The sequence below is a fragment of the Triturus cristatus genome, chromosome 9 (assembly GCF_964204655.1).
Source record: "Triturus cristatus chromosome 9, aTriCri1.1, whole genome shotgun sequence".
Lineage (NCBI taxonomy): Eukaryota > Metazoa > Chordata > Amphibia > Caudata > Salamandridae > Triturus > Triturus cristatus.
Genome location: NC_140592.1, coordinates 905,499,468 through 905,526,551, shown reverse-complemented (window position 1 = coordinate 905,526,551; position 27,084 = coordinate 905,499,468).

Sequence of the window (27,084 nt, the reverse complement as noted above, 5' to 3'; positions counted from 1 at the left end):
TCAGCGTACATGCGGGCCATGTGGAAGGAGTGTGGAGTGACATACCGGTTCACCACTCCTTACCACCCCCAGACAAATGGTCTGGTGGAGAGGTTTAACAAAACCTTGAAGGGCATGATCAGAAGTCTGCCTGAAAGCCTGCGGAGGAAATGGGACGTCCTCCTACCCTGTTTACTTTTTTCCTACAGGGAAGTGCCACAGAAGGGAGTGGGCTTCAGCCCCTTCGAGCTTCTGTATGGGCACCCTGTACGTGGACCTCTCAACCTGGTGAGAGACGGATGGGAAAGAACTCCCAGAAAGCTTCCCCAGGATGTGGTGAGCTACATGCTGGCCTTCCGGAGCCAAATGGCTAAGTTGTGGAAGCAAGCTTCTGACAACTTGGAAGCCAGCCAAGCAGTAATGAAGGCGTGGTATGACCACAATGCTCACCCGGTGGAGTTGGAGCCTGGCCAGAAGGTGTGGGTGATCGAACCAGGAGAGCTTAGTGCCCTCCAGGATCGCTGGTCAGGACCCTTTGAGGTGTTGGAGAAGAAGGGTAAGGCTACCTACTTGGTGGGCCTGAAGACCCCTCGTCAGCCCCTGCGGGTGCTGCATGCCAACCGCCTCAAACCCCACCACGAGAGGCCCGAAGTCATCTTGATGATGGTGACTGACGGAGGAGAGGACGTGGAAAGCGAGCCTCTCCCTGATCTGTTTGCGTCTCAAGAGAAGGATGGGTCGGTGGAGGGAGTGATTCTCTCCCCATCTCTAACTCCTGAACAGCAGGAGGACTGTCGCCAGGTCCTGGGGCAGTACTCTTCGTTGTTCTCCCTTGTCCCGGGTAGGACTCACCTGTGCGTCCATGACGTGGACACAGGAGACAGCCCACCTGTGAAGTCCAAGATCTACCGGATGTCAGACAAGGTGAAGGCCAGCATTCATAGTGAAGTCACTAAGATGCTGGAGCTAGGAGTGATCGAACCTTCTAGCAGCCCCTGGTCCAGTCCGGTGGTGTTAGTACCAAAAGCTGCACCACCGGGTGCCCAACCAGAACTGAGGTTCTGTGTGGACTATCGGGGACTGAATTCAGTGACCAAAACTGATGCTCATCCGATCCCTAGGGCGGATGAATTGATTGACCGGCTGGGAGCTGCCCAATATCTAAGTACCTTTGACCTTACTTCAGGGTACTGGCAGATCTCTTTGACTGATGGAGCAAGGGAAAGGTCAGCCTTCTCCACGCCCCATGGCCACTACCAGTTCTGTGTGATGCCCTTTGGGCTCAAGAACGCACCTGCCACGTTTCAGCGCCTGGTAAACCAGATCCTCACCGGAATGGAGAGTTTCTCTGCTGCTTATCTGGATGACATAGCCGTCTTCAGTAACAGCTGGGAGGATCACTTGCGTCACCTGCAAGCTGTTCTCCAGGCCCTGAGACAAGCTGGATTGACGATCAAGGCCAGCAAGTGCCAGATCGGGCAGGGGTCGGTAGTGTACCTTGGACACTTGGTGGGTAGGGGAGCGGTGCAACCCCTCCAGGCGAAGATCGAGGCCATCATGGCCTGGGAACCCCCCAAGACACAGACTGAGGTCCGAGCATTTTTGGGTCTCACGGGATACTACCGCCGCTTCGTGAAGGGGTACGGAACCATCGTAGCCCCCCTCACGGAGCTCACGTCCAAGAAACAACCTCGACGGGTAGTCTGGACGGAGGCTTGTCAGCAAGCCTTTGAGAGATTGAAGAAAGCCATGTGCGAGGCCCCGGTCTTAAGGGCCCCAGACTTTTCCAAGGAGTTCATTGTCCAGACAGATGCATCAGAACATGGCATTGGGGCAGTGTTATCGCAACTCAACGAAGAGGGTCTGGATCAACCCGTGGTCTTCCTATCCCGGAGACTACTTCCCAGGGAACAGAAGTGGAGTGCAATTGAGCGTGAAGCCTTTGCAGTGGTATGGGCTCTGAAGAAGTTGCGGCCATACCTGTTTGGCTCGCACTTCCTAGTTCAGACCGACCACAGACCCCTTCGTTGGCTGATGCAAATGAAGGGGGAGAATCCCAAGTTGTTGAGGTGGTCTATCTCCCTACAGGGAATGGACTTTCAGGTGGAACATCGGCCTGGAGTGGACCACGCCAATGCAGACGGTCTCTCAAGGTATTTCCGCCTTAGTGATGAGAACTCCCAAGGGGTTGGGTAGCTCTCCCCACTTTCAGCTGGGGGGGACGCGTGTTAGACCTGTCAGCCCTTTGGGTGGTCCCTCCTCATCATTATTTATTTTGTCCCACTTTTGCCTCAAACCCTGTTTGAATTTTTCCTTTTTGGGAACCACCAGACTTTTTCGTGTTGCTGCAGATTCAGGGAGCCATTTTAGCTACCCCTGAAACTTCTGTCTGAGGGCCTGGAGCACAAAATGGTGGCCACCTGTGACATCACCAGCATCCACTGGAACCTACCAGCACCTTCCAGAACATTCCAGAACCCTGTGACAGTTGGAGGCGGTTTAGAATGTTGGGAAGCTAAGACAGAGAGTTGGCAGTTGGAGCTGGCAGTTGGCACCTGACTGGTGAGGAGTGAGCAGAAAAAACTTGAAGGAGGAAGGAGTGAAGCAGCAGGGGTGGAAACTTGTGCCTGGAGTGGGGTCCATAAACCCACCCTTGATACTAGTCCCTACTGACTGAGCCCAGCCTGGAGCCCTGTGTGGGAAGAAGTCAGAAAAACCCTCCTAAGGACCTGGACAGCAGGAACAGGCCTTAGAAACAGAGAACAGCAAGATCCTGACCTGGAAACTGGTTTCCCTGGAGTCCGACGTCGAGTAGCCTGAGACCCGGAGCCCGAGGTGGAGAAGCGGCGCCGACTGGAAAGCGGACGTCGTACCCGGAGCCGCCAGAGGTCGAGAGAGGACGCCGTCAGAGGTCGTGAGGAATACCAGAGGTCGAGGAGGAAGTCACCCGAGGTCGAGTGAGCGGCGTCATCGGAGGAGTGAAGTCCGCCCTCCGGAGTCGTCGGAGACCGAGGTGAGGTGTACCGGAGGTCGGGAGTGAGGATCGCACTCCGGAGTCGCCGGAACCTGTGAGAATCGTGCCGGAGGTCGGGAGTGGAGGTCGCACTCCGGAGTCGCCGGAAACCTAAGGAGAGGAGCACCGGAGGTCGGGAGTGAGGATCGCACTCCGGAGCCGCCGGAAGTCGACATCGAGTCAAGGCCGGCCGACGTCATCGAAGTTGAGGTCGCCATCGGACCGGAGCCGCCCGAAGTCGACATCGAGTAAAGACTGCCCGACGCCATCGAATCGGAGGTCGAGATCGAACCGAGGCCGCTGACATCGAGACCGGAGCCGCCTACCGGCGTCGTCAAAGAACTGACATTGTGCCGAGGCCGCCGACATCGAACTGGAACCGCCTCACGGCGTCGACACGACTCCAGCGGCGTCGGAGCATCAGAAAAAGGGCAGTAAGTGGAGTAGAGGGCGCCTAAGGCCCTGTGGTGACCTGAGAGACTGCTCTAAGGGGCTAGGGAGGTGCTGGAACCAACCTGACTGTGCCAGGGGTGAGCTGGGACTAATCTAGAGAAGTTGTGTGGAGGGAGAGAGCCAGGTCTCTGGTATCCCCCCCTTGATCTACCTCAGTTTAGGCCTCAGCCTTGTCCAAGCCAGGGAGTAGACACCCTCAAGCCTTCCAAATCCCCACAAGCTGTGCCTGGGCCAAATCAGCCCTTAGGAATTCAAAAGTGATCTGATTCCATGAGTGTCACTGTCAGCTTTTAAGTATTTATTAGGGGCACTGTATTTATTGTATTTAACCTATTTATTGTTCCACTGTATTTATTGGTCCACAGTATTTATTGATGCACAATATTTATTGGTTTACAGTATTTATTGCCTCAGAATATTTAATTGCCTGTATGTATTGCACTTTTATTTATGCCTTCAGTATTTATGATCACCCCTATTTATTGAATCATTAAGCCAGTATTTATTTGACCTGCACTATTTAAAAAGTTTGTATATTGTGATTGTTATTTATTTTATCCAATCAGCAACTAAGAGAAAAAGAAGATAAAGAAAGATATTTTCATAATTTTTACGGTGTAGAGTCGTTTTTGGAACGGATGCACGCATGGTTATTGTTTGGGTATGTCGTATGCTTAGCACGGAGCCTGATTCCTGACCACTCGAGCCAAGCTACCACAGTGTGTCCGGTAGACCACCACCACCCTTTCAGAGTGGGAGTGTGGTTTTCTAACACATTCTGATTTGGGCACCCCCCCCCAAGAATCAGGCAGAGGTGAGAGCCTTCGTAGGTCTCACCGGTTACTACAGGAGATTCATCAAGGGATATGGCACCATTGTTATTCCCTTGACAGAGTTGACTTCCAAGAAGCAGCCCCATCAGGTGATATGGACAGAGGCTTGCCAGACTGCTTTCAACACCCTCAAGGAAGCCGTGTGCACGGCGCCCCTCCTCAAGGCTCCTGATTTCTCCAAAGAATTTGTGGTGTAGACGGATGTTCCAGAGCATGGCATGGGAGCTGTGCTTTTACAGATAACTGAAGAGGGCCTAGATCAACCTATAAACGTCATCCATAGGAGGTTGCTTCCCACGGAACAGAGGTGGAGTGCAATAGAAAGAGAAGCGCTCTACCCTTTGGACACCTGAAGAAGCTAAGACCCTACTTATGTGGTACTCACTTCTGGGTTCAGACAGACCACAGGCTCCCTCAGAGGGTTAATGCAGATGAGGGATGAGAACCCTAAACTGTTGAGGTGGTCCATCTTCGTACATGGAATAGACTTTATGGTGAGACACCATCATGGAACAGAACACCCCAACACTGATGGTCTTTCCAGGTTCTTCCGCCTTAGTGAAGAGAACGCCCAAGAAGTTGGGTAGTTCTCCCCACTTTCTGATGGGGGGACAAGTGTTAGACCTAGTATCTTTTTGCATGGTTTTCCCTGTCTTTTTCCTTCTGACCAGCTGTTTTTGACTGTGTGCTGATTTGCATATTCCACGGTGATTATTGCTACTTTGTAATCCACCCCATTCCAGTCCACCCCACTCTTCTTCAACCAACCCCACTCCAATCTAACCTACTCTACCCCAATCTACCCCAATCCAGTCCACTCTACCTAATTCTAGCCCACACCAGTCTACCACAATTTACCCAACTCCACAATACTCCAATCTAACCCAATGTACCTCACTCCAATCTACCCCACTCCACTCCACTACAATCTACCTCAATCCAAACCACTCCACCTCAATTTACTCCACTCCAATTTACCCCACTCTACCCCAATCTACCCCACTTCAGTCTGCCCCACTTTACTGTACCCTAATCTACGTCACCTCACTCTACCCCAATTTACCCCACTCCAATATACCACAATCTTCCCCACTCTACACCCCTCCTATTTACCCCAATCTACCCCACCATAATCTACCCCAATCTACCACACTCTACCCTACTCTATCCGACCCCACTCTACACAAATCTACCCCAATCTATCCCACTCCATTCAAGTCCAACCTACCCATTCCAGTCTACTCCACCTCTCTCTACTCCAATCTACCCCAGTCTAGCCCACTCCTATCTGCTCCACTCTACTACAATCTACCTCACTCTAATCTACCCCAATCTACCCCACTCCAATCTATCCCAATTTACCCCACTCCATTCGACACAACTCTACCCCAATCTAGCCCACTCCAAGCTACCAAATTTGCCCCACTCCAATCTATCCCAATCCACTTCAATCTACCTACTCAAACTCAATCTACTCCACTCAAATCTACCACAATCTGCCCAATTTCGATCTACTCCACTCCATTCAATCTGCCCCACTCTACTCCACTCTACTCTACCCAATATTCCCCACTCTACCCCAATTTACCCCACGCTACCCTGACCCACTCTACCCCAGTCCACTCTACCTTACCCCAATAAACCCCACTCCACTCTACCCCAATCTACCCCATTCCCCTCTATCTCAATTTACCCAACTCCAATCTACTCCACTACAATCTACTTAACTTCACTACAATCCAACCCAATCTACTCTTCTGTAGACCAACCTACCTCATTACAATCTACCTACTCTACCCCTATCTGCCTCACTCTACCTCACTCCACTCTACTCCAATTTACCCTCCTCCACTCTGCCTCAATCTACCCACCTTTAGTATGCTCTGCTCCAATCTATCCTAATCTACTCCACTCCAATCTACCCCAACCCAACTTTAGTCTACTCTGCTCCAATCTATCCTAATCTACCCCACTCCAATATACACCAATCCACCCACCACCCACCCCATCCCACTTCACCCCACTTCCCTCCACCCCGCCCACTCTACTCCACCCCATCCCCCAACCCATCCCAGTCCACAAAGGTTTAGCCATGTTGAACAGCAGCCGAACTGATGTGTAACTTGGCTAAAACACATTGCCCAAGTCAATAGCTCTCGCACAGATGAGACATGTTGGCTTTGCCAATGCTTGTTTTAGAATCCAACATACATGTTATCATATAAAATAACCTATTATTTAAAAAAAGCAATAAAGGATTTTTTATGAAATGGTCATATAAAATGGAATAACAGTACATGCATATTCATTTTAAATTTGGAATTTACAAATCATCAAGCCACCACTCATGGGTTTCTGCATTCACCCCAAAACCAATGTCCAATGGCAGCATACTCGTTTAAATCCTCGTGGCTAGACGAATGGGCCCTATTCTAAAGGACCTCCATCCCATTACAGAAGCACAAGGCTTGCTGTCTTGGAACTTTTTCCAAAAATAAATCCACAAATGCAGCCAGTGACTCTTTAGGCAATACACGTCTATTTTATGTAAGCAGCAGCATTATTTTTCTCTAAAATGCTTGTCCATGCATAGTTTATAATCGGCAATCGGTCCAATAAATATTCCCCATTCTGTAAGATGGCCTCATCCACAATTATTTCCAGTTCCCGTTTTGAAAACATTGATTTCCTTTTCTTGCCTGTCATGTCCATATGTCATCCATGAAGAACAAACCATCAGCATACACATGCAAAAAGAGAAGGGCAATGGGTAAGCTCATGGTCAGACAGGGACTGAAAATAGGCCCCAAGCACCAAAATAACAGTAGCCACCATGAGTGAATTAGAAAGGTAAAAAAATTGGCCCATATTTTTAAATTGGGGTCGTTTTGATATGTAAAGACACGTTGTATGTGTTTTGCAAGGTATGGAAACATACATGGATTTGAGCTTGCTGCAAAAAAATGCTTGTTTTAACAACAGGGAAATCAACTGTAAAAAATAGGACAGCCCACTATAAAATAGCCCCTAAAACAGACAAAAGACCAACCCACACACTGACCTGTCAGACCAGCACCTCGGGCACTGCTTGATTGTCATAGAGGCCAGTTCAACCCAGGGAAAGAACCCCTCAAAGATTGCTTCACATTTTTGTTCTGTCCATGCCACATTCATAGGTTGATAGAACTCTCACACATAATGATTGGCCTTTGTTATCTTTAAAGCCTCCAGCAATTTCGTTAGTATGTTTGCTGAATGAATGCTCAAACAGTATAGGCAGAACTGTTTTATTTGGTGCCCATGTTACTGGTACATGCTCTTCAGATTAGTGCAAATACATGCCTGCTGCTGCTTGGTAAATCCTTCCTGCTCCCAGATACATGCATATGAACACGCCTGGTTGCATTTGCCTTTAAGATGTTCCTTGGTCCGACCAGTGCTGCACACCCTTGAACTGAGGCAGGTGTGCAGCAAACTATCTCATCATGTCACAGGTGGAATTGGGGTATTCCTGCTCCCCACCACATAGCCTTTCCACATAATCCAGCTCTTCTTTGAGCAATTGTATCTGGTGCAAGCAAGGTCAGAACCATCACATGTCTTGTGGGTCCAGAGCAACATCTTTAACAAAGTTCAGTGTCAAGCTCAATCTGGCCTATACTCCATCACATCATGTTTAAAGTAACACTCAATAGGTGTTTGTACATAGCTCGTGGTGTATGGGCTGTATGTCCTAAATTATCAAAGAACTCCATGAGTGGTACTGGTGAGTAATAGAGTCCTGGTTAGCCAAAACACTGTTTGAGGCTTTGGGGAGTCAGCCCTTACACTAGGGATCTGCCCCACCCATTGACAGTATCTAGTTCGAGTTGTAGACTGGCTTCACACTTGGCAGCATATCCTTTGCACATCTGACTGCACCAGCCTGGAATTCCTTACCACTCTATTTGTTCCTCCCCTCTCTAACTCTCTTAAGCAATTAAGAATAATTCTCATCTTTTCTGTCAGTAGCTTATTCCTTTTTCCCTGTGCTGAGTTCCTTTAGCGCCAGAACAGCCATGGGCTGTTCTGAGGAAGGTGGGGCAATGTGGACTACATAATCACTGAATAAACGTATTCAATCTCCAGCGAGCCGGCTGTTCTCTGGGAGACTGGAATGAGATGCTTTTTGCACATACATATATAGATTCATACATACATGTAAGCACTTTCACCAATGTTTGTTAGAATAGTACATTTGCTCCCTCAAAATGTATGTATGTTTCAAAGTTTTTTAGGCTGCAATTAGAATGGTATATTTTACACCCTAATGTATGTATTTTTCTCAATGGGCTAGATGAATCTAAGGGTTTTACCCGTTCTGTGTCTACGGGTTAACGTGTTCATACATATGGCCCAATGTCTCTTAGATTGGATTTAGAATAGTTATTTAGTGCGCATCCTGAATATCGAACTCACAATATAGGTGGGACAGGAAATTCAAGACAAAATGGATACAAAATATCAACAGGTAAGTATGTCTAGATTTTCTATATCTACCTCCACATATATGTACCCAAGCAGTGCATATATCTTCAAAGCTCATAGATGTGGATTTAATCATTGTAAATATATACTTCTCTATATGCCCTTACCTTTCCATATGTTGTCCCTTGATATTCGTGCACCACGGTATAGTTGGTGTCGATATTGAGTATGACATCATAGTAAATTTCATTTCTTTTCCTCAAAATGTTTGTACTTTCCCCCGATGTTTGTAGTTGTTTACTAACAGTAGTGTATTTAAATAGCTTTTACTATTTTTCAATATTTTTGAATTGGCATTTCATAACTTTTTTTTATTTCTTTTCATTTGTTTTAAAGCTATTTGAAGTATTTTCAATTTAAAAGTATATATTATTGAAGGTAGGAAGGTCATATTTTTTTTCTTTAAAAAATCATGTTTATTTAAACCATGGGTCTTTAAATGTTACACTAATTTATAACCATAAACACTGTATATGCATTCAGTTCATTTTACAAAATTTTCAATACACATAAATAACCATTATTAAATTGCATCTAAAAAAATCTTATTTAAGTGCACTTGTTAAAATACTATTTCAAGTATAATACCTAATACAATCCTATAAATTACCTAAAACATCATTCTTATTCTAATTTAAAAATAGCATTTTTAGCTGCGCTCATGACTCTCCCCATGGTACATGCTATATCCAGGAAAAGCATCAGTTGAAAGTTCTGTAGCTTGCTCACAGCTCTTATTTCCATATTTTAAAAGTATAGGGTGTAAAAGCTGTCTCCGCTGCTGTATAACCTTTAAGCGGTCCAACAAAATGTGCAAAATATCTCATTTGGTATTCTTATCACAAGTACAGTTACCTCCTGGTTGGATCATTTTATGTTTTACCATATCATTTATTTGACAGGGATTGATTCCAATCCTTATTCTCAATAATTCACTTTTTATCAAATGATTTTGTAATTTATCCACATGCGAAAATCTCTCTTTATTCTGCCAAGATTTTAACATAAATAGTACCAATTTTTTCCCGCTTAAATACTGATAATCATATTCATAGGAGGACCAGTCTTTACCTAATGCCTCTAACTCACTCTTTGAGATTTCATTTTGTAAGTTCTGTTGGTCCAGCTTCAATTTCACTTCCTAACAGACTGCCCCCAAAGTCTTCCTGCCATTTTTTGCTCGTTGTAATTCACTTTGCAGAATTTCGTTTTTGCACCACTGAGAAACTTTCTGTTCCTACCCCAGACTCAATCTTTTCAGAATCTTATTAGCGCCATTACTGCCATTATATTCCATGATGTCATGCTGGTTTCTATTCTTATCACTTGAATCATGGCGGAGCTGGGGAGGGACAGTAATCTCTTCAAGCATTTTCCATCCTCAGCATCCCACCTACTTTTGCCACTAATATATAGCAGCTCAGCTCCATATTGCAATTGCGGGGGTATCACTGCTACATAGGCTTTTAAAATGGCACTATATGACATTTCTCCAAAGTCGCTATTGAATTTTTTCAGGTCACTCACTGAGGCCATAGCCTTGATCTTCAGAGCTTCCATATGTATTTTCCATTGAAGGGACCTCTCGAACCAGACCCCAAGATACTTATATTCGTTAACTGATTCAAGCTTCTCAGGGCCTAAATACCATCTACATTGTCTTTCTTTTCCCCAAAGTGTAGCAACCCTGGTTTTATCCATTTTTACCACAAGTTTTATAACTAAAGTATTCTCTAAACATGTCTAACTTCCTTTACAGGCCTATTCCTGTTTGATCTAAAATCACTAGGTCGTCTGCATACAGGAGGCATGCCAGGTACTTACCATTTATTCTAGGGCTAAATCCTTTGGCAGACACTAGAAACGCGGGCAGATCAGCTACAAATAAGGGGCTAGTACGCACCTCTACCTCAGCCCATTGTTAATTTGTAATTAGTGTGTTAGGGTCCCCTCTGTATCCATAATCACCTAAGCCCTGAATTAGCCTTAGAAGGTCTTTTGAGATGTTGTGCTTCCCATAGGTGATTCCTGTCTATCAGATCAAAAGCTGCACAGAAGTCTACGAAGCAGCAGAATAAATTCCCCCTCTGCTCGACAGACTTACATGCAATGGACCAGGGCGTGAAGTAATGGTCAATTGTAGAGTGACACTCCTCGAAACGCTCCCCCCTGTTCTGGGGGCACAACATGATTAGACTCTGCCCACTCTTTTAACCTTCCCAAGATTATTTTTGCAAATACCTTTTCTGACACGTCTAAAAGATTAATAAGCCTATAATTTTGGGGAGTTTTTATGTCTTTCTTTTTGTCGATAGGTCTGATAATTGCGGCTCTCCAGTTGTCTGGGATAATCCCAGTTTCTAAAATCTCAGAAAACATCTTATACAGTAGATCTTTCCATCACTCCGGGCTTGTTTTTTAATTATTGCAGGGCAAATTAGCGGGTCCGACTGCATGAGTCAGGGCTAAACTTGCAATACTACTTTTAATGTTACATAGTGAAAATTGGGAAAAAAACGAATTTTGTTTCGTACGCTGCATCGCATTTGGCAATGCGGCGCGCGCAACGAAATTCTTTTTTTTCCCGTTACTTACCTGAAATCGGCCATATACCGCATTTTACAACCCCCCACCGTGCCCCTCCCCCGCCCCACGTCACCGCCACGGTAGCCCGCCCTATACGGACCGTGGCTGGAGTCTTTTCTGTTTCCTAATAGTAGACCTTTGTACCTGCACATACCCTTACATCGTGAGGGTTTCATCGCACAGCCATATTTCTTGCACGCACTCAATCTCATAAGTATCTATTAGCATTCTAAGGTTTCCTAATTAGATATTCTACTGAACCCATGTTTATTTCAAGAAATATAGTCTTTAAATGGAGACACTGTTCCTGGAGAGAGGGAGGGCAAAAGAAAGAGAGAGATAAAAATGAAACGAGAGGCCTAGGCTTAATATAAGACCCAACTACTTTAGGATTATGTGTGTGGGGGGGGGGGCATACCTTAGTTTCTCTTGTTGCCCTCACACACCCCGAAGGATGTCATGCTTCATCATTGGGCGTTTGCTCCTCGTCGGGCCGGCGCTGCAATGCCCTACGGGTCCCCCGAAGGGTCACTTTAGCGGAGATCTTTTAGAGAAAACGCCGTTTGGTGCATGCGGGTGTGTGGTTTGGGTCCTAATAAAAAGATGTGTGGTGATGGGGTGTGTAAGTGACGTGATAGCCTAAAAATGTCTAAGGGTTACTGGGATAAGGTTTAATGTGAATAGCACCCTTGACATAATAAAAAACCCGTAGGTTGGGTGTTACCTTATTGAAAATAATGTGCCAACAGGTAACTAGTGTGTGGTCAAGCGGTCGACATGTTTCGCGCCCCAATGGTCCAAAAAAGGATCCCTGGCGCTTCCTCAGGACCAAAGAAGAGAGTGAAAGTGAAAGTGCACTAAGGGATACTACCCTCAGTTACTATCCGGGCGTAAACTTCAAGGTAGCACTGCTCTCAGTGTGAGAGTCAGGTCGCTCCAGGATAGACAGCCTAGGTAAATATGGAAACAAAAAGAAAAAAGGGAGAACATCCTATCTATTAAAGAATGTTCACCTATTCAGGAGATTCAAAAAACGAGTGCATAATACAAATATGTACAGAAGGGATATCACCTCCACTCACGGGTGGTGGCGTGATGGGGTCTCAACGGTAAGCTTCCAGGTGCCTGGGCCAGGGAAAGGGGCCTGGGAGGGAGACAGCCCGTCGCCGACCGGAGTCACCCATTAGTCCAGGCACTGGCCGTGGTAGAGGTAAAACCAGATGTCCCCAGTCTCATGTGGCATACAAATAATCGGTCTGTCATTACGGTTTTTACTACGATATGTCACACACACTCACCTAAATATGGGGAGAATAATGCTCCATAGGTTAGGGGACGAGCGTACACACCTTCTTAGTGCTGTGAAATAGGAATAAATGACAGGTAACTGCTAGTCAATCCAGTTCCTAAAGATTCCAAACTGGTCTGAGCTGTCTTGTGCACAGTTTTTAAGTCAATGGCCAGTTTCCTCAGTACTCAAAAGTGCGTTTTTACTCACAGTTTTGCTCCGGCGTGGCCTCTTTACCACCTGCCCCAGTCGTCCTCCTACCTGGAATGGAGACGAGGAACACCAAGGGTTTCTTAAGTACTGCCCGTGTCGACTTAATTGGGGCGGGATCCGTATCCGGTCATCAGACGCGGAGCAGCTGCGTTTTCGTCAGTGTGTGTTTTGCCGCGCATGTGCAGAAGGTAGACAGAAGAGCGATGCGCATGCGTATGGAGCAGCTGTGTTTTCGTTAGTGTGTTTTCCGCGCATGTGCAGAAGGTAGATAGATGAGCGAGTGCGCATGCGTGTGTCAGAAAATGTGGTTCCGACTCACGTTCTATTGTTACCATGGTTATGTGTCTATGCAGTCCTCAGTGTAGTGTATATAACTGAGTAGCGCTGGCAAACTAACTATGTGGTTCGAAAAACGCCCATCTAGTGCAACAGAAAGGGCAGACTCGTCTTAATGTTGGAGCCTCAAGGTGCCACTGATGTACAATCAATGGTGAACTTTATGATTGTTACATGCGTCTCGAGGGGATCGAGGAGGGTGGGGGGGGGAAGGGGGAGGGGAAGGGGAAAGAAGGATGGAGGGTCATAGAGTGGCAAGAGATTAGGGGAAGCTTATTCTCGGCCCTCCAGTCTTATTAAAACAAAGTTGCTCAAAGGGGAGAGATATCCCGAGGGTAAAGGAGACCATGGACATAAATATTGCTAGGTGGGAGCTCGTGATGATGTAGTCATGGGCGTGTACTGCTGATTTGGCCACCAACCCCTCATATTGGGTTATAGTTCAGTCCATGGTATGTCGTCGTTCAGGCCCACCTCATTGGTCCGGAGACGATGTACCCAGCGTTGTTCTCTGCGTAGTAGGGTGTTATTATTCCAATGTTGATTGTTTTCCAATATTGTCCACTTGATGTCGTCACATGTATGCCCTTTGTCCATGTAATGATTCGTAAGTCTGGTTGCTGTTCTCCCCCGTCGGATCGTGCTTCTATGTTCACTTATCCTTAGTTTCACCTGTCTAGTGGTCATCCCCACGTAGCGCAGTGTGCAAGGGCAGGTGATTAGGTACACACAGTTTTTTGTGTTGCAATTCGTGTGGCTCCGTTGGTCCCACCTGATTTTGTCCAACTCCAAGTGTGTAGTATGTTTGGTGAAGGGACATGCACTACAATTGCCGCATGGGTAGTGGCCTTTAACAGCAGGGAGGGACCATAAGGTGGATTCCTGACGAATGGTCTTCACGCGTGGTCTCGTGTTGATCAGTTGGTCCCGTAGGTTGGTGGTCCTCTTGAACGCGAACCTGGGGCGCTCCAACATGAGATCACCTGTGTTCAGAATTCTCCAATTGCGGTTCACGATGTTTTTGATTTGGTTTGATAGAGGGGTGAAGGTTGTGACACAGGTGATGGTATTGTCGGCTTCCTTGGTCTTTTCTTCTAGGAGTGCTTGGCGGTTGTTGTTCCTGGCTCGTTTGCATGCACGTTGTATGACCCTGTTAGGGTAATGTCTTTCTTTTAGGTTCGATGTGAGGGAGTTTGCTTGAATGTCATATTCATGGGTGTCACTACAATTCCTGCGAATCCGCAGGAACTGTCCAAAAGGCAAATTTTCCCTCAGTGCTTTGGGGTGATGGCTGTGAAAATCAAGTAGGCTGTTACAATCAGTAGTTTTTTTATAGATGGTAGTATTGAGTTTGCCCCTCTCGAGGGTGATCAATAGATCCAGGAAAGGGATCTCTTTTTCGCTTTCCGTTTTGGTAAAACGTAGGTGAGGGTTCAAGTTGTTAATCCAAGTGTAGAATTCTTGGCAGGTCTCCGCTCCACCTTTCCATAAGATGAGCACGTCATCGATGTATCGTTTCCACGTTACCATGTTCTCTCTGTAGGGGTTATTCTCAGTAAAGATGTTATTAGCCTCAAAGTGCGCCATGTACAGCCCTGCTAGGCTCGGCGCGAATGTACTCCCCATGCTGGTCCCTTGTATCTGATGGTAAATGGTGGTCTTATACATAAAGAAGTTGTTCTTCAGGGCCAGCATGATCAGTTCAGTAATGAAGCTCGCAGGTGTGTTGGTGGGTAGGTCTGTCTCGAGTAAGAGTTGTTCAACTACTTCAATCGTGGCGTCTTGCGGAATATTAGTATACAATGCCTCTACGTCTAGAGTCAAGAGGAGGTCGATGGGCTCGGTATTGTTCTCGTTGATCTCTTGTATCAGGTTCAAGACATCCCTGGTGTCTTTCAGGTAGGCCGGAGTGGCTTGTACCATAGGTCGGAGGAAAAAGTCACTGAACTTGCTCAGTGGTTCCAATAGTGAGCCTATTCCAGAGACGATCGGTCGTCCTGGTGGTGGAAAGATACCCTTGTGTATTTTGGGTAGTAGGTAGAAGTACGGCATCCTAGGGTTCTCGTTAATAAGGAATGCCGCCTCGTGGGCAGTGATCCAACCCTCATTGGTAGCTTCGTTGACAAGGATGCGTATCCGTGACAGAAGTCTCTCGGTGGGATCAGTCTCCAACTTCTTGTAGTATTCGGATCTCCCGAGTTGTTTGACGCATTCTCTTTCATAATCCTCTACTGACAGTATGACAGTGGCTCCTCCCTTATCCGCCGGTTTTATAATGATCGTTTCATCCTCGGTGAGTGAATGTACCGCCTCGCGGAGTTTCTTAGGTAGGTTGTCAAAGACATGCCGGCTTCTTAGGTTGTTTGCCTCCTTAAGGACTGCTTTTTCAAACGTCAGTACTTCACTCGGGACCATACCCGCTGATGGAGTGAATTTGGAGGGTGGTCTCAGTCCAGTGTCCTGGCGGTCAGGAGTGGGGTTGTTGTTGAAAAAGGATTTGATGCGGATCTTACGGAAGAGTTGTTGTAGTTCCTCATTCATGCGGAAGTTATCCTCCTTGGGGGTGGGCACAAACCCTAAGCCCAGTTCCAGGACTGCCGTTTCGTCTGTATTCAGGTGTCTGTCTGTGAGGTTCACTATCAGGGTCTTGGGAGTGTTGAGCTCCTCGTTGTTCTCTGTTGTGTCTCTTGATCTTGCCATTGGACTTGTTTTTGCCCTCTTCTTCTGCCTCTGCCTCGTCCCCTGCCTCTGTTCTGAAAAGGAGGAGGTGCATTGGGGAAGAATGGTTGTTGGTAACCTGGGTGTTGCCCCGGATAGGCTGGGAACCACATCGGGCCTTGTTGAGGGAAAGGTTGGTGTGCATAGCCGTACATAGGTGGCAACGGAGGTGGAGGGAGTAGGCCCGGTTTGTTAGCGTTCCTACCCCAGCTGCTATTGCTGGAATTGCTGTACATGGAACGTCCTGAGTTCGTAGATGTTGTAGAGCCGTCATCTGAGCCGTCATCAGTGTCTGATGGTCTGTACTCCTCTTTAGTGTAAGGGTATATCTTCTCCCTGTCGAATCTTTTAATGTCTTTTTGTAATTTTGACACTTTTTGTTGTAATAAATAATCACGATGGTCAGTCATCTCTGCGTTAATTTCCGCTAAACGGGTTTTGTAGGCTGAAATACTGATCCCAGTTTTCAGTCCATTTTCTGCGATATTTATCTTGATAATTAGTGCTTCGGAGAGACGTTTAGCGGTACCAATAATGAGAATGAGCCAGTCGCGGGTGCATTTCCATGCGATCTGGCTCCATTCTTTGCGGAAAATGAGGTCTTCCAAGAAGATTCTTGGTGCCGTGCGGACAACTAGGCCATTGGGTGCAGCATTTGCCCTCAAGTATTCAGTCATAATTGTGCCATGCATGGCAATTTTGACTTGAAGTTTCTTAAGTGATGCCAGGGAGTTCCAGTCACCTTGTGATGATGTGCTGGCCATATTCCCCTCACTATCTAGCAGTGAGGGAGTTCTCAAGATTTCCGCCACGATGTCATCATCAAACCCGAGCCCCAGGTTATCCCCCATGTTAGTGGTTGACATATTTTGCACTCAGTAATAGGAAAAGGAGTGGGAAGGAAGAGTCAGGTCGGGTCCCTCGGCTAAGCTGCCGTGCTAATTATCTGTACATAAAGGAGAGGGGGGGGGGACCGGGAGCTAGTTATGGTCCAGTGTCTGTGCTCCGTGTCATATCTATAGTCTTTAAATGGAGACACTGTTCCTGGAGAGAGGGAGGGCAAAAGAAAGAGAGAGATAAAAATGAAACGAGAGGCCTAGGCTTAATATAAGACCCAACTACTTTAGGATTATGTGTGTGGGGGGGGGGGCATACCTTAGTTTCTCTTGTTGCCCTCACACACCCCGAAGGATGTCATGCTTCATCATTGGGCGTTTGCTCCTCGTCGGGCCGGCGCTGCAATGCCCTACGGGTCCCCCGAAGGGTCACTTTAGCGGAGATCTTTTAGAGAAAACGCCGTTTGGTGCATGCGGGTGTGTGGTTTGGGTCCTAATAAAAAGATGTGTGGTGATGGGGTGTGTAAGTGACGTGATAGCCTAAAAATGTCTAAGGGTTACTGGGATAAGGTTTAATGTGAATAGCACCCTTGACATAATAAAAAACCCGTAGGTTGGGTGTTACCTTATTGAAAATAATGTGCCAACAGGTAACTAGTGTGTGGTCAAGCGGTCGACATGTTTCGCGCCCCAATGGTCCAAAAAAGGATCCCTGGCGCTTCCTCAGGACCAAAGAAGAGAGTGAAAGTGAAAGTGCACTAAGGGATACTACCCTCAGTTACTATCCGGGCGTAAACTTCAAGGTAGCACTGCTCTCAGTGTGAGAGTCAGGTCGCTCCAGGATAGACAGCCTAGGTAAATATGGAAACAAAAAGAAAAAAGGGAGAACATCCTATCTATTAAAGAATGTTCACCTATTCAGGAGATTCAAAAAACGAGTGCATAATACAAATATGTACAGAAGGGATATCACCTCCACTCACGGGTGGTGGCGTGATGGGGTCTCAACGGTAAGCTTTTTCGAACCACATAGTTAGTTTGCCAGCGCTACTCAGTTATATACACTACACTGAGGACTGCATAGACACATAACCATGGTAACAATAGAACGTGAGTCGGAACCACATTTTCTGACACACGCATGCGCACTCGCTCATCTATCTACCTTCTGCACATGCGCGGAAAACACACTAACGAAAACACAGCTGCTCCATACGCATGCGCATCGCTCTTCTGTCTACCTTCTGCACATGCGCGGCAAAACACACACTGACGAAAACGCAGCTGCTCCGCGTCTGATGACCGGATACGGATCCCGCCCCAATTAAGTCGACACGGGCAGTACTTAAGAAACCCTTGGTGTTCCTCGTCTCCATTCCAGGTAGGAGGACGACTGGGGCAGGTGGTAAAGAGGCCACGCCGGAGCAAAACTGTGAGTAAAAACGCACTTTTGAGTACTGAGGAAACTGGCCATTGACTTAAAAACTGTGCACAAGACAGCTCAGACCAGTTTGGAATCTTTAGGAACTGGATTGACTAGCAGTTACCTGTCATTTATTCCTATTTCACAGCACTAAGAAGGTGTGTACGCTCGTCCCCTAACCTATGGAGCATTATTCTCCCCATATTTAGGTGAGTGTGTGTGACATATCGTAGTAAAAACCGTAATGACAGACCGATTATTTGTATGCCACATGAGACTGGGGACATCTGGTTTTACCTCTACCACGGCCAGTGCCTGGACTAATGGGTGACTCCGGTCGGCGACGGGCTGTCTCCCTCCCAGGCCCCTTTCCCTGGCCCAGGCACCTGGAAGCTTACCGTTGAGACCCCATCACGCCACCACCCGTGAGTGGAGGTGATATCCCTTCTGTACATATTTGTATTATGCACTCGTTTTTTGAATCTCCTGAATAGGTGAACATTCTTTAATAGATAGGATGTTCTCCCTTTTTTCTTTTTGTTTCCATATTTACCTAGGCTGTCTATCCTGGAGCGACCTGACTCTCACACTGAGAGCAGTGCTACCTTGAAGTTTACGCCCGGATAGTAACTGAGGGTAGTATCCCTTAGTGCACTTTCACTTTCACTCTCTTCTTTGGTCCTGAGGAAGCGCCAGGGATCCTTTTTTGGACCATTGGGGCGCGAAACATGTCGACCGCTTGACCACACACTAGTTACCTGTTGGCACATTATTTTCAATAAGGTAACACCCAACCTACGGGTTTTTTATTATGTCAAGGGTGCTATTCACATTAAACCTTATCCCAGTAACCCTTAGACATTTTTAGGCTATCACGTCACTTACACACCCCATCACCACACATCTTTTTATTAGGACCCAAACCACACACCCGCATGCACCAAACGGCGTTTTCTCTAAAAGATCTCCGCTAAAGTGACCCTTCGGGGGACCCGTAGGGCATTGCAGCGCCGGCCCGACGAGGAGCAAACGCCCAATGATGAAGCATGACATCCTTCGGGGTGTGTGAGGGCAACAAGAGAAACTAAGGTATGCCCCCCCCCCACACACATAATCCTAAAGTAGTTGGGTCTTATATTAAGCCTAGGCCTCTCGTTTCATTTTTATCTCTCTCTTTCTTTTGCCCTCCCTCTCTCCAGGAACAGTGTCTCCATTTAAAGACTATAGATATGACACGGGGCACAGACACTGGACCATAACTAGCTCCCGGTCCCCCCCCCCCTCTCCTTTATGTACAGATATTTCAAGAAATAACCCCAAGGATGTCCGATGACCCAGCATAATCTATTTCACGTAACCACCCCTCTTCTTCCTGGACTGGTATAGTAGGGTTTATGTTTCTTTTTTCATAGCTTACATCTCTCCAACACTTTACGGACCCAACACCTGACACCGTAATTACTATAGCCTCCTTTCCATTCAATGCCTGATCAATTTGTCTTACTTGCCTTTGCCCTAATCCTGCATGTTGTCTCAGGAATGCTATTCCGTCATTGCCCACTGCTGTCACCTCTGATTCTGGCACTAGCTTGATTTCTTCCTTCGGCATCTCATTTTCAGCTTTTATTAATTTTGATTTTACCAATTCGGAATACATCAATACTTTAGTGACCTCATTTTCATTTTTATTCTGCATAAATCGTACTTGCCTGAGCTCTTGCGTCCCTTTTTCTTTTAGGCTAGGACATTTGAAAAAGGAAGATAATATGAGGGACCGATTTGAGGGGTACAACCTTTTCACTCTTTCCCCCCTTTTTTTATACTGTGATGTTTGGCGGGTACAGCCACAAGTTGCTTCTGTCCCTTTTTTCCTCACGTGAGGTTTCTTCTCTGCCCTTATCATCTCCTCCATCCCCCGTATTTCCAGTTTCCTGCTACTGACACCTTGTTCCATCTGATTATCCTTTCTGCTTAATCTATCATGCTGTTTATTAACACTCCCATATTTCCTGCTTCTAAATGATGAAGTCACTGTCCTTGACCTTTCTCGTGATATCTTTCCTTTATCTTCTTGTCTCATCCTATTTTCGGGCTCTTTCCGGGTTCTTAATAGGGCCTTTTTCATTTGTACTTTTTCTAATTTCTTATTCCTCATAACTATAATCATAGCAGTATTCTTTTTTTCCTGAGATTTCCCTCTCCATTGGGCTCTTCACCACCCTACTTGTCCGTGTTCTGGGTATATATTGTCTGTATCTGGTTTCCTCCCCAATTTTCTTTATGAGCATGGGGCATCTAGAGATAAATACGCTCTGTCCCCCTGCAACCTGTACAACTTTCTCTTTTGACCCTGACGAGTCTTTGGTTTCCATATTTGGGGTATTACTTCTCACCAGTCTGACTATAGATGGCTTGTGCTCAACGGTTTGTTTAAATTCACCCGCAAAAATCTGCAACTGGTCTTTTTGGAATATCAGAATATCATTCTTCAACATGGATACTTCCAGCAGTCCTTGCAGTGTTTTTTGTAGATCCACCATTACGTCCAACATGGTATATGATGATGGAGATGCTGAGATCTCTAGATTGGAAATAGAATTTTGTGCTGAACCTTGGTTTCCTCATTTTCTATTCTCTGTGATTGCTCCATACTCTTGTTTTGCCCCCACCGCGATCTCTCTCATTTTTACCCAAAGCCATATTACAATGTTCTGTATCCCCAGCCTTTTCCTCCTGTTTATGTAGATCTCTACTGGCCAGAGGTGAAAAAAGACAGGGTGATGAAGACGACCTTGGTGCGAAAGACAATTCACTTTGATTTGAAGGCATGAGGCTGCTTAAGATGGGTAAACTTAAATCCAATGAGTTCTGGCTAGGAGGCCCAGCATTGATTTGTTGCGCTACATCACTTAAACAGGGTCTGGCAATAGTTATTTTCTTTTAAAATGTTTTCTCATTAAATCCTTGATGGATTTGGGGACTGACACTCCTCCCTTCTCGCTTAGAAGGGGACTTCCATTATGGGGTTGCTTGCTAGCAATCCAACATATTGACTTTTGTTTCTCTTCTCTTGGGGCTACCTCACCCTCATCTGGTAGTCCACTACCCGTTTTAACATTCTTCTGTGGGCCTCCTTGCCCTTTACAAGATTTACCTCTCTTGGGTGCCATCTCCCACTGATATTTTGCACTTTTACACTTCTTCCTAGATGCCTTTACCGCCTTTATTTAACGAATCACTTACCTCTGCTGTGCCTGATTCTTCGAGGTGCTGTATTGTGCCACCTTTCTGTCGCCACCACCACCCAAATGTCCTACTTTCTCTGCTTTCTCTGTTCTCCCTACTATTGTTTTGTCCAAAATTACAGCTGACGATTTCATGAGCTACTGTGCTCCTCAACACATCCGAGCCTTTAGGTCTTACAAACAACACAAACATTGTTGGGCGTCTGCTCATCGTGGCTCCCCACGAGAAACCAACACAGTTGCTGTGCTGCCCTGCCTTCTGATGATTAGCTCTCCTACTCAGTTTAAGAGGCAATGTGAGGATTGCGAAGAGTTAATGACTTCCTTACTTGGCAGCTCTGATTCACCGTCTTGCCTCCATCTTGGCTCCGTTGCTGAACCGCTCCGCCTCGGTGTGGCGGTTTGGCAGTGAAACGGTAAAACGATGCAGTTCGATACGGTAGTGTGCGAGAGCTGGTGGGGGGCGAGCGCGACAAAAGCACATGAAGCCGCATCGTCGTTAGGCGTCAGGCAGCAGCTGAGTCAATCAATTTTTCAATTTTTTTTTGTTTTATAAATTTGTTTTTGTGTTTCAGTCCTTTATGTCTATCTGATTTAGTAACTTATTTTTCTAATGTATTTTTATTGGTTTTATAATTAAATAATTAATTTTTCATTTTTATCGTTTTAATATAAATTAATTATTAATATAATTTTTTTATATAGAAAAATATATTTATTCAATATGCATATTTGAGTTTGCAGTTAGGCCTGGATGACATTTATATTTTGCGGCATAATTTGTATAAATTCAGGAATTACGCGTTATGCTTCTTCCATGAAAATCCCAAGGGCACCTTTGTTTGTCACACATTTTTTGGGGAAAAGCATGCTACCATGAAAAACAGGGCAAAGGATGCATATTGTGCTAAATCATAACACTAAATGCAGAATTTGTATTTCATGTAACTGGGCATAATTTTGCAAATTGTTGTCAAAATATTGCATAATTAACCGAATTTCACACATCCCTATTTATAATTTCATTTTATTATATATTTATATAGATCATTTTAAAAGTAATTTTAAAGTACATGTACGAAAAGAAAGTTACTAAATGAATGGTATGTTTTATACTATAGCCCTTTGTAAACATACTCCTTTTTATTTTACAAATTAATTGAGCTTTTGTTGAAAGTCACAATAATGTTAAATACACACAAACACGTGCGCACACACAGACTCTCTCTCTTTGTTTCTTATTACTTCATCATTCACTGTCAGAATTCCAGACAACAGCTCAGACATAATGGCAATCAGGACACACGGGATACTTTAGATAGATTTCAATGTATGTCCATTCTGACCTTCAACATGCATAGATGTTCGCATCTTTCACTGCTATTTCCTGGCTAATATATTCTAAAAGCTATAAAACTATCAGTTTTATTAGGCAATTATCCAAGTACTAACATAGCCACTGAACTTGTATAACACACCTCTATTCTGACTTTCACCATGCATTGATTTTCAAGCAATGAAACATTCATGAACCACACATGTAGCATTGGTATTCCAGTAGTAAGCCATCCACAAAGGTATTACAATACCCATCCGATTCAGCTTTGATATTCCAGTGCTGACACATTTACAGGATCTCTCGACGCAATTCTAGAATAATCTTAACCATACATTGGTAATATTCCAGTGGTATGAGTTCTCATTGTGCCCTTTTGTGCTGACTTCCAAAATGCACCCGTAGGCGACCATTAAGACATTTACAGAATTTACAAAATGAACCTCTTTTCTGTGCTCAAACATGCACACATTAGTTGTGTTTAAACTGCACCCTTCACTGATATCTAAATTAAGGGGCAGATTTATGAGGTTTTGCCATAGGGAAGCGCAGCAGGCCTTCCTGCTGCGCTTCCCTACGGCAAAAGAAAAGGGCAGGGATGCGCCGTATCTATAAAATGCGGCGCATTCCTGTCCTTTTCCCCTGCGCCGGCGCCAACGCAGGCACCTCTGCACCATGGTGCAAGGGTGCCTGCGTTGCGGAGATAAATATTTTTGTACGGGAAGGGATGTTGCTGGGAACGCCCCCAGCAACACCCATTGCACGCCCCTTTAACGCAGAACACTGCGTTAAAGGGACTGATATTTATGAGGCAGCATTAAGCCACAAAAAGTGGCTCAGTGCTGCCTGATGAATATCACGCAGGCTTCTACGCCACGGAACGTCACAAAAAGTGACGTTCCGATGGCGCAACGGGCCTCATAAATCTGCCCCACAGTATTTAAGGAATTAAATACGAATAAAGCGAGAAAATTGAACACCTGCGTAACCAGCAGGTTACAGGATTGATTCCAAATCGGAGCCTTGGGGGTTCAGTGTTTTTACCGGAGAGATGTGTGGGTAATCTTTATATGAGATCATCCATTACTATTAATAAGGTATAGAGGGTTAATGCTGTTGCTGGGGCTAATCGACAGTTTGATGGCAGGGTGCCCACTGCATAGGATTGCCTGCAATCTGTAGGTAAAAAGTTTCAATCCAGTAAAATGGCACTGAAGTGTATCTTTCCGAGTTTTGTGCACCAATGAGGAGACAGTTTTGAATCCTTATAGTACCAACTCAGACTTTCATCAGGTGCAGGTAATCAAAATGACGGTACATTTGGAATATGTATTAATAACAGGATTGGATTGTGAGAAAAAAATGGCCCAGACACTCCATATAATGAATTGCACCTTTTTCGCAAAACACTGTTTCAGTGCTTTAAATATTATGAAAATAAAGTAGGGGGGTAATGAGACTAAATATTGAATTTTTTATATCGAAAATACACAATATCGACTCCAAATATGGAGTGGACAGAATATAGAATAGACATAATATAGTTGAAAATAATATCGACACATAGGTAAGTAAAATCGAATGTCATTATATCGAATTTCATTATATCATTTTTTTTTAAATTGTATTATATGTTAGTATATGTGTTAAAAGTATATAATATTTTTTTAATGAATGTTACAATTTTTTAAAGATAAATAATTTTATGTTAACTCATTTTTGCGTATATTAGTTCTGAGCGGGTTGTGGGTTTATAGGGGAATAGGATGGGAAGTAATTTAATTTAAATTATCAATATTAATAATTTAGTAATTAATAATTTATTGTTTAATAATTATTATTGTCAATTAATGTTTTTATATATTAGTTCCGTAGTGGGTCGTGGGTTTATAGGGGAATAGGGTGGGAAGTAATTTAATTTAAATGTAAATATATATAATTTATTAATTAATTTTTATTTGCAATAATTAATATTGTTAATTAAGTTAATTAACGTATTATTAGATATTAAGAAAAGTTTTTAATTGATTGCTAATTATGTAAATTGTGTAATATTTGACTAATTATTAATGCATTACATATTAATTATTAATAATTAATGTATTAATATGTTAATAATGTACTTTTTTAGGAGTGTGTTGAGTGTTTATAGGGGAGTACGGTGTGTATTATATTAATTTTAAATAACTTTTTATTAATATTTATATACTATGTAATCAAAATTATTTTATACTGTTAATTGTGTTAATTAATTTAGATATGATTGTTATTAATTTTATTGTTAATTGTGATAAGTTAATTAATTAAATGTTAATTAATTATGTTAATTTATTAATATTTTAGACTATTGGAGGTGACGTTTCTAGTGGAAAATAGTGGGAGTTAAATTAAATTTAAATAATTAATTATTTGTTAGTTAGTTTGAATTAAATTGTAGGAGTGGGTGTACTAAATTATTCCCCTACGCTATCCAACACTTTCCCTAATGTTGCACTCACTGGAGTGGGAATAGTAATTTTTACATTCCCGCTATCCAACACTTTCCCTACTGTTCCACTCACTGGAGTGGGAATACTAATTTTTACCCTTCCGCTATCCAACACTGTCCCTACTGTTCCACTCACTGGAGTGGGAATAGTAATTTTTACCCTATTGCTATCCAACACTTTCCCTACTGTTTCATTCTCTGGAGTGGGAATAGTAGTTTTTATCCTCCCGCTATCCAACATTTTCCCTACTGTTCCACTCACTGGAGTGGGAATAGTAATTTTTACCCTACCGCTATCCAACACTTTCCCTACTGTTTCACTCACTGGAGTGGGAATAGTAATTTTTATTCTCCCGCTATCCAACACTTTCCCTACTGTTCCACTCGTAGGAGTGTGAATAGTAATTTTTACCCTCCCGCTATCCAACACTTTCCCTACTGTTCCACTCACTGGAGTGGGAATAGTAATTTTTACCCTTCCGCTATCCAACACTTTTCCTACTGTTCCACTCACTGGAGTGGGAATAGTAATTTTTACCCTCCCGCTATCCAACACTTTCCCTACTGTTCCACTCACTGGAGTGGGAATAGTAATTTTTATTCTCCCGCTATCCAACACTTTCCCTATTGTTCCACTTGTAGGAGTGGGAATAGTAATTTTTACCCACACGCTATCCAACATTTTCCCTACAGTTCCACTAATTGGAGTGAAAATAGTAATTTGTACCCACCCGCTACCCACCATAGTCCACACTTTTGCACTTGTTGTAGTGTGAATACTATTTTTATTCACTATGCTATGCAACATTTTTATTATTGTTCCATTAAGGGGTCGATTCCGATCCTGGATTTTTTTTTCCCGTACGAACCGTATCAGTATTTTTTTACGTACGAATCGTACAAGTCCCGTACAAACGGCGAAGTACGATTCGTACGTGAAAAATACATACGACTCGCCTCGGGAAAAGTCTACGAGACGTCCCCGGACAGTTTTACATACAAATCGTAAATCTGAAGTCCGGGGGCGCAAGTACGATCAGTACCGCCCGTCCGAAAACTCAAGCGTATGGAAAAGGCCCCGTACGGAGTGAACTTTGTATGACCCCTACCCCGAGTACACTTGTGCCCGGGGTACGAGTTGTATGGCCCCCCCAGCCTCCCACCCCTCCCGCGTACGTCCGCACCGTACCCCCCACCCCATATGTCTGCACTGTACCCCCCACCCCATATGTACGGACCGTACCCCCCACCCGTGTATGTCTGCACCATACCCCAGGCGTACCCCCCCACCCGCGTATGTCCGCACCGTACCCCAGGCGTACCCCCATCCTCGCGTATGTACGGACCGTACATACGCAAGGATGGGGGTACGCCTGGGGTACGGTGCAGACATACGCGTGTGGGGGGTATGCCTGGGGTACGGTGTGGACATACGCGGGTGGGGGATACGCCTGGGGTACGGTGCGGACATACGCGGGAGGGGGATACGGTCCATACGAACGGGGGGGTGGGGGGTACGGTCCATACATACGGGGGGTGGGGGGTACACTCCGTACATAGGGGGGTGGGGGGTACGGTCCGTACCTATGCAATGTTGGGGTACGCACCGTACCTGATGACACGTACGATGTGGGTGATGGCGTGTACGTCACGTAGCGGGCCCCCTTTTCATCGTGCATCGCAGCGTACTTAGCTTTTCCGGCACTTTTTGGCTCCCGTAAAAATATAGCCGTGCGGAGTGCTGTAGGTACGAATCGTACTTGCTGGTCCGTAAAACGCTGCCTGACTCCGTGCGGACGTCGCGTACGAG